A 16855-nucleotide genomic window follows, 5' to 3' on the forward strand; every position below is an offset into this window, starting at 1 on the left:
TATAAACTTTTCACTCTTGCCCACAATAATGTCCACAGGTCTGCACAACCCTACATCTCCTCCCTCATCTCTATTGATCACACTACCTGTGCCCTTCTTTCCTCTAATGATCTAAGACTAACATCCTCAATAATTCAAACCTCCCACTTCTGTCTCCAAGACTCACGTGCTGCTCCACTTCTCTGCAATGCACTACCCAGGATAATTTGGTTAATTCCCAATACCCACAGCTTTTAAGGTTTAAAAAAACCCATTTCTTTAGACTGGCCTACCGCCTCATCTCACTTATGTAGCTATTCCAGTTTTGCCGTTCAAAAATGTTCTTTCAAATCTGTTCCCTCCTAGCATCTGTCTACACCCCCTCCATGAAATTAATTTCACTTTGTATCTGTACTTATTCAAATATGGTTCATGCAGCGTTACATGAATATCCTACCAGTTTATAATATTGTTGGCTGCGCATATATTAGAAGCATTTTTTCTTTTTGCCATTTTACTTCTCGTATCGCCCCTATTTCCTCATAGACTGTAGCTATTGAGCACTCCTCTTGGTATCTGAGCTATGTCATTTTGTAATGTCTGTATTGTCTGTGCAAGTCCCCTCTAAATTGTAAAGTGCTGCGGAATATGTTGGTGTTTATATAAATAAAAACTTATATTATAAAACTTACTGTTAGATTATAGCTACCTTAGAATGATCTGGCATTAACCCCTTAACGACCGCCGATACGCCTTTTAACGGCGGCCGCTAAGGGTACTTAAACCACAGCGGCGCTGTGGAAAAAGTGAATAGCGCCCCCCAGAGTCGGATTTTCTCTGGGGTCTCGGTTGCCGAGGGTAGCCGAGACCCCAGAGAACATGATTCGGGGGGTTTTTACCGACCCCCGAGTTGCGATCGCCGGTAATTAACCGTTTACCGGCGGTCGCAAAAAAAAAAACAAAAACGCGATTTGCCGTTTAATTTCTCTGTCCTCCGATGTGATCGCACATCGGAGGACAGAGAAATGTGGTCCCCGATGGCCCCCAATAGCCCCCCAATACTTGCCTACCTCCCCCGGTGCTCCTCGTGTCTCCCCATGGGCGCCGCCATCTTTTTTCCGGGAAAAAATGGCGGGCGCACGCGCAGTGCGCCCGCCGCCCGGCACCCGGATGTTCTTTGGGGTCTCGGCTGCCGGGGGTAGCCGAGACCCCAAAGAACATGATCGGGGTCGATTTGCACCGACCCCTGCTTTGCGATCGCCGGTAATTAACAGTTTACCGGCGACCGCAAAAAAAAAAAAAGCGATCAGTTATTTCTCTGTCCTCTGATGTGATCGCACATCAGAGGACAGAGAAATAGGGGGATTCGGGGACCCTATCATACTCACCCGGGGTCCCTGGGTCCTCTTCTGTCTTCTCCTGCCAGCCGGCTTTTTCATCATGGCGGGCGCATGCGCAGTGCGCCCGCCATCTGCTGCCATCTGCCGGCCGGCAGGAGAAGACAAGTTGGGGCTAAAATTAGGGTTAGGGTTAGGGTTAGAGTTAGGGTTAGGGTTAGAGTTAGGGTTAGGGTTGGGGCTAAATTTAGGGTTAGGGTTAGGCTACTTTCACACTAGCGTTTTTTGGCTTCCGTCGCAATGCGTCGTTGGAGAAAAAACGCATCCTGCAAAAGTGCTTGCAGGATGCGTTTTTTTCTCCATTGGCTTCCATTAGCGACGGATTGCCACATGTCGCATCCGTCGTGCGACGGATGCGTCGTGCTTCGGCGGACCGTCGACACAAAAAAAACTACATGTAACTTTTTTGTGCGACGTGTCCCACATATTTCAGTGCCACGTGCCACGTATTTAAGTGACACGTGCCACGTATCAAAGTGCCACATGCCACATATTTCAGTGCCACGTATCAAAGTGCCACGTATCAAAGTGCCACGTGCCACATATTTCAGTGCCACGTGCCACGTATCAAAGTGCCACGTGCCACATCTTTCAGTGCCACGTATTTAAGAGACACGTGCCACGTATCAAAGTGCCACGTGCCACATATTTCAGTGCCACGTGCCACGTATTTAAGTGACACGTGCCACGTATCAAAGTGCCACGTGCCACATATTTCAGTGCCACGTATCAAAGTGCCACGTATCAAAGTGCCACGTGCCACGTATCAAAGTGCCACGTGCCACGTATCAAAGTGCCACGTGCCACATATTTCAGTGCCACGTATCAAAGTGCCACGTGCCACGTATCAAAGTGCCACATGCCACATATTTCAGTGCCACGTATCAAAGTGCCACGTATCAAAGTGCCACGTACCACATATTTCAGTGCCACGTGCCACGTATCAAAGTGCCACGTGCCACGTATCAAAGTGCCACATCTTTCAGTGCCACGTGCCACGTATTTAAGAGACACGTGCCACGTATCAAAGTGCCACGTGCCACATATTTCAGTGCCACGTGCCACGTATTTAAGTGACATGTGCCACGTATCAAAGTGCCACGTATCACGTATTTCAGTGCCACGTATTTAAGTGACACGTATCACGTATAAGTGCCACGTGTCACGTATTTAATTGCCACATATTTAAGTGCCACGTATCAAGATTTTCCATGGAGAACAGACACATCCAGAGATATGTCTGCTCTCCACGGCTGCAGCAACACACTGACAGGAGCCATAGTTCCTGTCGGTGTGTCACTGCGCATGCGCGAGCGAGTTTACCGGCGGTCATTGACCCCGGCACTCTCGCTTAACGGCAGTGCTGCGTGGGAAAGTTCAACGCAGCTGTACTGCTGTTAACCGAGACGCCGGAGTCATTGAACTCCGGAACAGTACGCGATACACTGCTAGGAGCTTCGCTCCTGGCAGTGTATCGCCGGAGAGCAGCCGATCGGCGTGGGACACTCGTTTTGTGGATTCTGCGGACAGGGAGTATGAATTTGGTTTATTATTTTTGGATTTTTTCCTGGAGGATCGAGGGCTTCGCCTACAAGTGTGCTGTTGGTGAGTATATACTCTGTGTTATATGTTGTATGTACTGTGTGTCATGTATGTGTATTGTGTGTAGGTGTTTTGTGTAACTTTACAATTGTGCTAAGTCGCCGGACACAGGGACAACTCTCCCATCCTAATACCGGATGGGAGTAGTAGTCCCATACGGCGACTTAGCACAATGGTGGCACTAGCGTCGCATGGGGACACACACACGCACACACACGCGCACACGCGCGCACACACACACACACAGAAGGACTCCATGCTGCTTCACTGGGGGGCGGGGGCTTCCCTCTTCCTGTCCGACGTCACGTCCGGTCCTGGGTGTCAACCCCTCCGTACAAAGACGCCGACACCCAGGACAAAGGCGCTGTGTGTGGAAGGTAATATGGGGCCCTAGGGGGATACGCAGACACGCCGCTGCGTAAAGAATTGACATGTCAATTCTTTTTACGCCGGCGTGTTTGCAGACAAAAGCGCCGCGTTTTTTTGCGGTGTGTCTGAACGGCAAAGTGAATTTCTCATTCACTTTGCCGGCAGACGAAAATGACATTGCGCATTTTTGAAAAGCGCCCGCAAAATAGCGCTCAAAAATGCGCTATGTCTGAAAGTAGCCTAAGTGTCATGATTCTCAATGGCGAGAGAACATAGCCCAGCATATATGAGAACTAGCTCTTGGAAGATGGAAACTATACTGACCATGAACTAAACCTGCCGCACAACTAGAAGTGGCCGGGTAGCATGCCTACGTTTTTTATCCCTAGATGCCCAGCGCCAGCCGGAGAACTACCTAATCCTAGCAGAGGAAAAGACAGTCCTGGCTCACCTCTAGAGAAATTTTCCCAAAAGGCAGACAGAGGCCCCCACATATATTGGCGGTGATTTTAGATGAAATGACAAACGTAGTATGAAAATAGGTTTAGCAAAAATCGAGGTCCGCTTACTAGATAGAAAGAAGACAGAAAGGGCACTTTCATGGTCAGCAGAAAACCCTATCAAAACACCATCCAGAAATTACTTTAAGACTCTAGCATTAACTCATAACACCAGAGTGGCAATTTCCGCTCACAAGAGCTTTCCAGACACAGTAACGAAACAGCAGCTGTGAACAGGAACAAAATGCAAAAACACACAAGGACAAAAGTCCAACTTAGCTGGGAGTTGTCTAGTAGCAGGAACATGCACAGAAAGGCTTCTGATTACATTGTTGACCGGCATGAAACTGACAGAGGAGCAAGGTTATATAGCGACTCCCACATCCTGATAGGAGCAGGTGAACAGAGGGGATGATGCACACAAGTACAATTCCACAAGTGGCCACCGGGGGAGCCCAGAATCCAATTTCACAACAGTACCCCCCCCTCAAGGAGGGGGCACCGAACCCTCACCAGAACCACCAGGGCGATCAGGATGAGCCCTATGAAAGGCACGGACAAGATCGGAGGCATGAACATCAGAGGCAGTGACCCAAGAATTATCCTCCTGACCGTATCCCTTCCATTTGACCAGATACTGGAGTTTCCGTCTGGAAACACGAGAGTCCAAGATCTTTTCCACAACGTACTCCAACTCACCCTCAACCAACACCGGAGCAGGAGGCTCAACGGAAGGCACAGCCGATACCTCATACCTGCGCAACAATGACCGATGAAAAACATTATGAATCGAAAAGGATGCAGGGAGGTCCAAACGGAAGGACACAGGGTTAAGAATCTCCAATATCTTGTACGGGCCGATGAACCGAGGCTTAAACTTAGGAGAAGAAACCCTCATAGGGACAAAACGAGAAGACAACCACACCAAGTCCCCAACACAAAGCCGAGGACCAACACGACGACGGCGGTTGGCAAAAAGCTGAGTCTTCTCCTGGGACAACTTCAAATTGTCCACCACCTGCCCCCAAATCTGATGCAACCTCTCCACCACAGCATCCACTCCAGGACAATCCGAAGATTCCACTTGACCGGAGGAAAATCGAGGATGAAACCCCGAATTACAGAAAAACGGGGACACCAAGGTGGCAGAGCTGGCCCGATTATTGAGGGCGAACTCCGCCAAAGGCAAAAAAGCAACCCAATCATCCTGATCCGCAGACACAAAACACCTCAAATATGTCTCCAAGGTCTGATTAGTCCGCTCGGTCTGGCCATTAGTCTGAGGATGGAAAGCAGACGAAAAAGACAAATCTATGCCCATCCTAGCACAGAATGCCCGCCAAAATCTAGACACGAATTGGGTCCCTCTGTCAGAAACGATATTCTCCGGAATACCATGCAAACGAACAACATTTTGAAAAAACAGAGGAACCAACTCGGAAGAAGAAGGCAACTTGGGCAAGGGAACCAGATGGACCATCTTAGAGAAACGGTCACACACCACCCAGATGACAGACATCTTATGAGAAACAGGCAGATCCGAAATAAAATCCATCGAGATGTGCGTCCAAGGCCTCTTCGGGATAGGCAAGGGTAACAACAATCCACTAGCCCGAGAACAACAAGGCTTGGCCCGAGCACAAACGTCACAAGACTGCACAAAGCCTCGCACATCTCGTGACAGGGAAGGCCACCAGAAGGACCTTGCCACCAAATCCCTGGTACCAAAGATTCCAGGATGACCTGCCAACGCAGAAGAATGAACCTCAGAGATGACTCTACTGGTCCAATCATCAGGAACAAACAGTCTACCAGGTGGGCAACGATCAGGTCTATCCGCCTGAAACTCCTGCAAGGCCCGCCGCAGGTCTGGAGAAACGGCAGACAATATCACTCCATCTTTAAGGATACCTGTGGGCTCAGAATTACCAGGGGAGTCAGGCTCAAAACTCCTAGAAAGGGCATCCGCCTTAACATTCTTAGAACCCGGCAGGTAGGACACCACAAAATTAAACCGAGAGAAAAACAACGACCAGCGCGCCTGTCTAGGATTCAGGCGCCTGGCAGACTCAAGGTAAATTAAATTTTTGTGGTCAGTCAATACCACCACCTGATGTCTGGCCCCCTCAAGCCAGTGACGCCACTCCTCAAAAGCCCACTTCATGGCCAAAAGCTCCCGATTCCCAATATCATAATTCCGCTCGGCGGGCGAAAATTTACGGGAAAAAAAAGCACAAGGTCTCATCACGGAGCAGTCGGAACTTCTCTGCGACAACACCGCCCCAGCTCCGATTTCAGAAGCGTCGACCTCAACCTGAAAAGGAAGAGCAACATCAGGCTGACGCAACACTGGGGCGGAAGAAAAGCGGCGCTTGAGCTCCCGAAAGGCCTCCACAGCATCAGGGGACCAATCAGCAACATCAGCACCCTTCTTAGTCAAATCAGTCAATGGTTTTACAACATCAGAAAAACCAGCAATAAATCGACGATAAAAGTTAGCAAAGCCCAAAAATTTCTGAAGACTCTTAAGAGAAGAGGGTTGCGTCCAATCACCAATAGCCTGAACCTTGACAGGATCCATCTCGATGGAAGAGGGGGAAAAAATGTATCCCAAGAAGGAAATCTTTTGAACCCCAAAAACACACTTAGAACCCTTCACACACAAGGAATTAGACCGCAAAACCTGAAAAACCCTCCTGACCTGCTGGACATGAGAGTCCCAGTCATCCGAAAAAATCAGAATATCATCCAGATACACAATCATAAATTTGTCCAAATAATCGCGGAAAATGTCATGCATAAAGGACTGGAAGACTGAAGGGGCATTTGAAAGACCAAAAGGCATCACCAAATACTCAAAATGGCCCTCGGGCGTATTAAATGCGGTTTTCCACTCATCCCCCTGCTTGATTCGCACCAAATTATACGCCCCACGGAGATCAATCTTAGAGAACCACTTGGCCCCCTTTATACGAGCAAACAAATCAGTAAGCAGTGGTAACGGATATTGATATTTAACCGTGATTTTATTCAAAAGTCGATAATCAATACACGGCCTCAAAGAGCCGTCTTTCTTAGACACAAAGAAAAAACCGGCTCCTAAGGGAGATGACGAAGGACGAATATGTCCCTTTTCCAAGGACTCCTTTATATATTCTCGCATAGCCGCGTGTTCAGGCACAGACAGATTAAATAAACGACCCTTAGGGTATTTACTACCCGGGATCAAGTCTATGGCACAATCGCACTCCCGGTGCGGAGGTAGTGAACCAACCTTGGGTTCTTCAAAAACGTCACGAAAGTCAGACAAGAATTCAGGAATCTCAGAGGGAATAGATGATGAAATGGAAACCAAAGGTACGTCCCCATGAGTTCCTTTACATCCCCAGCTTAACACAGACACAGCTCTCCAGTCGAGGACTGGGTTATGAGATTGCAGCCATGGCAATCCCAGCACCAAAACATCATGTAGATTATACAGCACCAGAAAGCGAATAACCTCCTGGTGATCCGGATTAACACGCATAGTCACTTGTGTCCAGTATTGTGGTTTATTACTAGCCAATGGGGTGGAGTCAATCCCTTTCAGAGGTATCGGAGCCTCCAATGGCTCCAAATCATACCCACAGCGTTTGGCAAAGGACCAATCCATAAGACTCAAAGCAGCGCCAGAGTCGACATAGGCGTCCGCGGTAATAGATGACAAAGAACAAATCAGGGTCACAGATAGAATAAACCTAGACTGTAAAGTGCTAATTGAAACAGACTTGTCAGGCTTCTTAGTACGCTTAAAGCATGCTGATATAACATGAGTTGAATCACCACAATAGAAGCACAACCCATTTTTTCGTCTAAAATTCTGCCGCTCGCTTCTGGACAGAATTCTATCACATTGCATATTTTCTGGCGTTTTCTCAGTAGACACCGCCAAATGGTGCACAGGTTTGCGCTCCCGTAGACGCCTATCGATCTGAATAGCCATCGTCATGGACTCATTCAGACTCGCAGGCACAGGGAACCCCACCATAACATCCTTAATGGCATCAGAGAGACCTTCTCTGAAAATCGCCGCCAGGGCGCACTCATTCCACTGAGTAAGCACAGACCATTTGCGGAATTTTTGGCAGTATATTTCAGCTTCATCTTGCCCCTGAGACAAGGACATCAAGGCCTTTTCCGCCTGAAGCTCTAAATGAGGTTCCTCATAAAGCAACCCCAAGGCCAGAAAAAACGCATCCACATTGAGCAACGCAGGATCCCCTGGTGCCAATGCAAAAGCCCAGTCTTGAGGGTCGCCCCGGAGCAAGGAAATTACAATCCTGACCTGCTGTGCAGGGTCTCCGGCAGAGCGAGACTTCAGGGACAAAAACAATTTGCAATTATTTTTAAAATTTTGAAAGTGAGATCTATTCCCCGAGAAGAATTCAGGCAAAGGAATTCTAGGCTCAGACATAGGTGCATGAACAACGAAATCTTGCAAATTTTGTACCTTTGTGGCGAGATTATTCAAACCTGTAGCTACACTCTGAAGATCCATTTGAAACAGGTGAACACAGAGCCATTCAAGGATAAGAAGGAGAGAAAGAGACGAAGGCTGCAGTATAGGCAGACTAGCAAGTGATTCAATTAAGAGCACAATCAGAACTAGAGGGAAAAAAAAAAAAAAAAAAAAAAATTGTAGCAGACTTCTTTTTTCTCTCCTTTCTCAGCCAGTAATTTAACCCTTTTTTTTGGGCCGGTCAAACTGTCATGATTCTCAATGGCGAGAGAACATAGCCCAGCATATATGAGAACTAGCTCTTGGAAGATGGAAACTATACTGACCATGAACTAAACCTGCCGCACAACTAGAAGTGGCCGGGTAGCATGCCTACGTTTTTTATCCCTAGATGCCCAGCGCCAGCCGGAGAACTACCTAATCCTAGCAGAGGAAAAGACAGTCCTGGCTCACCTCTAGAGAAATTTTCCCAAAAGGCAGACAGAGGCCCCCACATATATTGGCGGTGATTTTAGATGAAATGACACACGTAGTATGAAAATAGGTTTAGCAAAAATCGAGGTCCGCTTACTAGATAGAAAGAAGACAGAAAGGGCACTTTCATGGTCAGCAGAAAACCCTATCAAAACACCATCCAGAAATTACTTTAAGACTCTAGCATTAACTCATAACACCAGAGTGGCAATTTCCGCTCACAAGAGCTTTCCAGACACAGTAACGAAACAGCAGCTGTGAACAGGAACAAAATGCAAAAACACACAAGGACAAAAGTCCAACTTAGCTGGGAGTTGTCTAGTAGCAGGAACATGCACAGAAAGGCTTCTGATTACATTGTTGACCGGCATGAAACTGACAGAGGAGCAAGGTTATATAGCGACTCCCACATCCTGATAGGAGCAGGTGAACAGAGGGGATGATGCACACAAGTACAATTCCACAAGCGGCCACCGGGGGAGCCCAGAATCCAATTTCACAACACCTAAGGCTTCTTTCACACTTGCGTCGGTACGGGGCGGTCGCAATGCGTCGGCCCGATGTACCGACGCACGTTGTGAAAATTGTGCACAACGTGGGCAGCGGATGCAGTTTTTCAACGCATCCGCTGCCCAGTCTATGTCCTGGGGAGGAGGGGGCAGAGTTACGGCCACGCATCCGCGGAAATGGCGGACGCGACGTACAAAAAAAAGGTTACATTGAACTTTTTTTGTGACGACGGGGGCTAAAGTTATGGTTAGGGTTGGGGCTAAAGTTAGGGTTGGGGCTAAAGTTAGGGTTAGAGTTGGGATTAGGGTTAGGGTTTGGATTAGGGTTGGGATTAGTGTTACGTTTGGGATTAGGGTTGGGATTAGGGTTAGGGTTGGGATTAGGGTTAGGGGTGTGTTGGATTTAGGGTTTTGATTAGGGTTATGGTTAGGGTTGAGATTAGGGCTGTTTTGGGGTTAGGGTTGTGATTATCGTTAGGGTTGTGATTAGGATTATGGATCGGGTTGAGATTAGGGTTAGGGCTGTGTTGGGGTTAGGGTTGGAGTTAGAATTGGGGGGTTTCCACTGTTTAGGTACATCAGGGGGTCTCCAAACACGACAGCCAATTTTGCGCTAAAAAAGTCAAATGGTACTCCCTCCCTTCTGAGCTCTGCCGTGCGCCCAAACAGTGGTTTACCCCCACATATGGGGCATCAGCGTACTCGGGATAAATTGGACAACAACTTTTGGGGTCCAATTTCTCCTGTTACCCTTGTGAAAATAAAAACTTGGGGGCTAAAAATCTTTTTTGTTGGAAAAAAATATATTTTTTTATTTTCACTACTCTGCATTATAAATTTCTGTGAAGCACTTGAGCTTTCAAAGTTCTCACCACATATCTAGATAAGTTCCTTAGGGGGTCTAGTTTCCAAAATTTGGTCACTTGTGGGGGTTTCTACTGTTTAGGTACATTAGGGGTCTGCAAAGGCAACATAACGCCCGCAGACAATTCTATCAAAGTCTGCATTCCAAAATGGCACTCCTTCCCTTCCGAGCTCTGCCATGCGCCCAAACAGTGGTTTACCCCCACATATGGGGTACCAGCATACTCAGGACAAATTGGACAACAACTTTTGGGGTCCAATTTCTCTTGTTACCCTTGTGAAATTAAAAACTTGGGGGCTAAAAAATCTTTATTGTTAAAAAATATATATTTTTTATTTTCACGACTCTGCATTATAAACTTCTGTGATGCACTTGGGGGTTCAAAGTGCTCACCACACATCTAGATAAGTTCCTTGGGGGGTCTAGTTTCCAAAATGGTATCACTTGTGGGGGGTTTCCACTGTTTAGGCACATCAGGGACTCTCCAAACGCGACATGGCATCCGATCTCAATTCCAGCCAATTCTGCATTGAAAAAGTCAAACGGTGCTCCTTCACTTCCAAGCTCTGCGGTGCGCCCAAACAGTGGTTTACCTCCACATATGGGGTATCGACGTACTCAGGAGAAATTGCACAACAACTTTTGTGGTCTAATTTCTCCTGTTACCCTTGTGAAAATAAGAATTTGTGGGCGAAAAAATCATTTTTGTGAAAACAAATGCGATTTTTTATTTTCACGGCTCTACGTTATAAACTTCTGTGAAGCACTTGGGGGTTCAAAGTGCTCACCACACATCTAGATAAGTTCCTTGGGGGGTCTAGTTTCCAAAATGGTGTCACTTGTGGGGGGTTTCCACTGTTTAGGCACATTAGGGGCTCTCCAAACGCGACATGGCGTCCGATCTCAATTCCAGCCAATTCTGCATTGAAACAGTCAAACGGTGCTCCTTCACTTCCAAGCTCTGCGGTGCGCCCAAACAGTGGTTTACCTCCACATATGGGGTATCGGCGTACTCAGGAAAAATTGCACAACAAAATTTGTGGTTAAATTTCTGTTTTTACACTTGTGAAAATTAAAAAAAATGGTTCTGAAGTAAAATGTTTGCAAAAAAAAGTAAAATGTTAATTTTTTTCTTCCACATTGTTTTAGTTCCTGTGAAGTACGTAAAGGGTTAATAAACTTCTTGAATGTGGTTTTGAGCAGCTTGAGGGGTGCAGTTTTTAGAATGGTGTCACACTTGGTTATTTTCTATCATATAGACCCCTCAAAATCACTTCAAAGGTGATGTGGTCCCTAAAAAAAACATGGTGTTGTAAAAATGAGAAATTGCTGGTCAACTTTTAACCCTTATAACTCCCTAACAAAAAAAAAAAATGTTTCCAAAATTGTGCTGATGTAAAGTAGACATGTGAGAAATGTTATTTATTAACTATTTTTTGTGACATATCTCTCTGATTTAAGGGCATAAAAATACAAAGTTTGAAAATTGCAAAATTTTAAAAATTTTCGCCATATTTCCATTTTTTTCATAAATAATCGCAAGTAATATCGAAGAAATGTTACCACTAACTTGAAGTACAACATGTCACGAAAAAACAATCTCAGAATCAGCGGGATCCGATAAAGCGTTCCAGAGTTATAACCTCATAAAGTGACACTGGTCAGAATTGTAAAAATTGGCTCGGTCATTAAGTACCAAATTGGCTCTGTCACTAAGGGGTTAAAGGATCTCCTAGACTTCAAATTATCAGCAAGTTGTCCCCTATTCAGGAGTCTGATATCTAGGAATTTCAGAACCCCAAGAACATGTCTTTTAGCGTCCAGTCTTGATTGGAGTGGAGGTATGTGTGCTTGCCCTTTTGTGTGGTGTTTTTAAAAAATAAAACTAAAAATATTTAAGGAAATGCCGGAGAAGGCAAAGTCCCACAACTCTACTTTCCCCGGCAGTCTCATAGACACTGGAGTAGTAGAGGCGCAGAGCAAGCGCACTTGCTGGCCAAAAGTATTGACACCCCTGCAATTCTGTCAGATAATACTCAGTTTCTTCTTGAAAATTATTGCAAACACAAATTCTTTGGTATTATTATTTTCATTTAACTTGTCTTAAATGGAAAAAAAACACAAAAGAATTGTCCTAAAGCCAAATTGGATATAATTCCACACCAAACATAAAAAAGGGGGTGGACAAAAGTATTGGCACTGTTTGAAAAATCATGTGATGCTTCTCTAATTAGTGTAATTAACAGCACCTGTAACTTGTGGCACCTAACAGGTGTTGGCAATAACTAAATCACACTTGCAGCCAGATGACATGGATTAAAGTTGACTCAACCTCTGTCCTGTGTCCTTGTGTGTACCACATTGAGCATGGAGAAAAGAAAGAAGACCAAAGAACTGTCTGAGGACTTGACAAACCAAATTGTGAGGAAGCATGAGCAATCTCAAGGCTACTAGTCCATCTCCAAAGACCTGAATGTTCCTGTGTCTACCGTGCACAGGGGTCATCAAGAAGTTTAAAGCCCATGGCACTGTGGCTAACTTCCCTAGATATGGATGGAAAAGAAAAATTGACAAGAGATTTCAATGCAAGATTGTGCAGATGTTGGATAAAGAACCTCGACTAACATCCAAACAAGTTCAAGCTGCCCTGCAGTCCGAGGGTACAACAGTGTCAACCCGTATTATCCGTCGGCATCTGAATGAAAAGGGACTGTATGGTAGGAGACCCAGGAAGACCCCACTTCTTACCCCGAGACATAAAAAAGCCAGGCTGGAGTTTGCCAAAACTTACCTGAAAAAGCCTAAAACGTTTTGGAAGAATGTTCTCTGGTCAGATTAGACAAAAGTAGAGCTTTTGGGGCAAAGGCATCAACATAGAGTTTACAGGAGAAAGAAAGAGGCATTCAAAGAAAAGAACACAGTCCCTACAGTCAAACATGGTGGAGGTTCCCTGATGTTTTGGGGTTGCATTGCTGCCTTTGGCACTGAACTGCTTGACCTTATGCATGGCATTATGAAGTCTGAAGACTACCAACAAATTTTGCAGCATAATGTAGGGCCCAGTGTGAGAAAGCTGGGTCTCCCTCAGAGGTCATGGGTCTTCCAGCAGGACAATGACCCAAAACACACTTCAAAAAGCACTAGAAAATGGTTGGAGAGAAAGCACTGGAGACTTCTAAGGTGGCCAGCAATGAGTCCAGACCTGAATCCCATAGAACACCTGTGGAGAGATCTAAAAATGGCAGTTTGGAGAAGGCACCCTTCAAACATCAGGGACCTGGAGTAGTTTGCCAAAGAAGAATGGTCTAAAATTCCAGCAGAGCATTGTAAGAAACTCATTGATGCTTACCAGAAGTGGTTGGCCGCAGTTATTTTGGCTAAAGGTTGTGCAACCAAGTATTAGGCTGAGGGTGCCAATACTTTTGTCTGGCCCATTTTTGGAGTTTTGTGTAAAATGATCAATGTTTTGCTTTTTGCTTCATTCTCTTTTGTGGTTTCTCATTTAAGACAAATTAAATGAAGATAATAATACCAAAGAATTTGTGATTGCAATCTTGCAATCATTTTCAGGAACAAACTGAGTATTATCTGACAGAATTGCAGTGGTGTCAATACTTTTGGCCACAACTGTATAGCATTGCAAGCTCTGTGCTCCGATCGACTTGCATCAGAGAGTCACAGCACAGTGATTTCTCCATCTCCTCCATGGACTGACTCTACACATATCGGACTGCATTGGGATGACATCTGAGTGCAGTCTGGTGTTACATACGCATGCATAGACTTGTATGGGTGTGTGAGCCGAGTCTCACTGCCGATCACAGCATGCTGCGATTGTATTCTCCTGCCGAATGAGCATGTAATGATGAGGTGATGCTTCCTCTCTTTAACCGTTCAATGTTCTGCTGCGTTTAATTGGAGGTGTTGCTGATTCACCAGCAGCTTGCTCTTGGCAGGCTTCTGTTCCCACATCAGGGAATTGCTTGCGCTGTGGAAATGGATTCTGGATTATCTAGTAATTGGAGGCTGAGTAATGGATTTCAGCCTACCTGAGGAGGCGCTATTGAGTCCTTAGCAGTGCGCTTCATAGGGGATATACAGGGATTAAACAATAATGTAACCTTGTTAGAGCTGCTCTGGGTTCCTGTTCTTGCACATTTTCTTATATTAAATGAAGATGCTCCCATGGGCTGGCATTAAGGCTTCACTAGAACAATTGGGTGCCCTGTGGTGTTCTCCGTGTTGAAGTGCTGTTAGATTGGGCGTATTGGGGGGCATGTAGTTTATTTTTCTGTAATATGCTCTCTGATTTGTGGTTTTCTTCCAGCAGCCTGTACAATGAGGATATATGTGAGTCTGTACAGAGACTACATTGCGCTGGTGGCCTCTGCTGTCTCGTTACGCTCTATTATTAGCATTCTGCTAATGACCTAGGAGATATAATATAAATGGAAATCTATATTGTTAATTGGCAGGCAGTACAGGAACACCGATGGTTTGGTGTGCCGAGCAGCCTGATAAAAGTGGAGAGTACAGTGAACCCTCTTTTTTTTTTTTTTTTTTTTTTTTTTTTTTTTTTTAAAGCTGATGGCAGCCTTTTCTGTCATGGCACAGCTCTGTTACATTGTACCACATCCAAGAGTGGGAAACAAAAAATCTTGAGTATTTTGGGGCATTTATCAAATTGACATTTTCAGTCTCCTGGTAGTATTAACCACACAGTACCCCTCATACTTGTTTCAGCCAAAAAATGCCCATTGTCAATTTCTGGATTCTTGACAGCCATGACTGTACATTAGGGACATGTATACACTGCCGTTTCCAAGTTTAGGGTCACTTAAAAATTTCCTTTTTTTTTTTTTTTTTTTTTTTAAAGAAAAACCGTTTTTTCCAATGAAGCTAACATTAAATGATTCATAAATACACTCTTGTTAATGTGGTAAATGACTACTTTAGCTGCAAACGTCTGGTTTGTAATGCAATATCTTCATGGGTGTATAGAGGCCCATTTCCAACAACCATCACTCCAATGTTCTTATGGTACTTTGTGTTTGCTAACTGAGTAAGAAGTCTAATGGATGGTTAGAATACCCTTGAAAACCCTTGTGCAAGTATGTTGGCACAGCTGAAAACAGTTTGGCTGATCAGAGAACCTATAAACCTGACCTTCCTTTGAGCTAGTTGAGAATCTGGAGCATTACATTTGTTGGTTCCATTAAACTCTCAAAATGGCCAGAAAAAAAGAACAGTCTATTCTTGTTCTTAGAAATGAATGCTATTCCATGCGAGAAATTGCCAAGAAACTGAAGACTTCCTACAACGGTGTGTACTACTCCCTTCAGAGGAGAGCACAAACAGGCTCTAACCAGAGTAGAAAGAGAAGTGGGAGGCCCCGCTGCACAACTGAGCAACAGGACAAGTACATTAGAGTCTGTAGTTTGAGAAATAGATGTCTCACAGGTCCTCAACTGGCAGCTTCAGTAAATAGTACACGCAAAACGCCAGTGTCAGCATCTACAGTGAAGAGTTGACTTCGGGATGCTGGCCTTCAGGGCAGAGTGGCAAAGAAAAAGTCATTTCTGCAACCGGCTAATAAAAGGAAAAGATTAATATGGGCAAAAGAACACAGACATTGGACAGAGGAAGATTGAAAAAAAGTGTTATGGACAGACGAATCCAAGTTTGAGGTGTTTGGATCACACAGAAGAACATTTGTGAGACGCAGAACAACTGAAAAGATGCAGGAAGAGTGCCTGACGCCATCTGTCAAGCATGATGGAGGTAATGTGATGGTCTGGGGTTGCTTTGGTGCTGGTAAAGTGGGAGATTTGTACAAAGTAAAAGGGATTTTGAATAAGGAAGGCTATCACTCCATTTTGCAATGCCATACCCTGTGGACAGCACTTGATTGGAGCCAATTTCATCCTACAACAGGACAATGACAAAAGCACACCTCCAAATTATGCAAGAACTATTTAGGGAAGAAGCAGGAAGCTGGTATTCTATCTGTAATGGAGTGGCCAGCGCAGTCACCAGATCTCAACCCCATTGAGCTGTTGTGCGAGCAGCTTGACCGTATGGTATGCAAAACGTGCCCATCAAGCCAAACCAACTTGTGGGAGGGGCTTCTGGAAGCATGGGGTGAAATTTCTCCAGATTACCTCAGCAAATTAACTGCTAGAATGCCAAAGGTCTGCAATGCTGTAATTGCTGCAAAGGGAGCATTCTTTGAAAGCAAAGTTTGAAGGAGAAAATTATTTCAAATAAAAATCTTTTTTTCAAACCTTGTCAATGTCTGGACTAGATTTTCAATTCATTTGGCAACTCATTTGATTAATAAAAGTATGAGTTTTCATGGAAAACACAAAATTGTCTGGGTGACCCTAAACTTTGGAACCGTAGTGTATGTGTGTTCAGATTGTTGTATATCGCAAAGACACTCGCACTCTGCATGTTGTGTATCCCCGCTTTAACAGGGTTTTATTGCATCCTGCTTTCACGGGATATCTACTGAATATGGTCAAAGGCTCGTCAGTGACTGTCAGATCACTGGGATCCTAATGTAAGTAATAAATGATTCTTACTGAGACCCATTGTAAGGTTACGCTAAGGTTGAAGTGGTGCACCAGCCTGAAATGGAAGGACCTACGATTTATGCTGAT

The 16855-nt window shown here is 45.1% G+C and overlaps 1 protein-coding gene across 7 annotated transcripts in view; it reads left to right on the forward strand.

Moving 5' to 3' along the window:
• SNAP91 (synaptosome associated protein 91) overlaps positions 1 to 16855 on the forward strand; it is a 200708-nt gene that overhangs the window by 49627 nt on the left and 134226 nt on the right. The window lies entirely within an intron of this gene.

Source organism: Ranitomeya variabilis, chromosome 2 (genome assembly GCF_051348905.1).
Source record: "Ranitomeya variabilis isolate aRanVar5 chromosome 2, aRanVar5.hap1, whole genome shotgun sequence".
In the NCBI taxonomy this organism is placed as follows: domain Eukaryota; kingdom Metazoa; phylum Chordata; class Amphibia; order Anura; family Dendrobatidae; genus Ranitomeya; species Ranitomeya variabilis.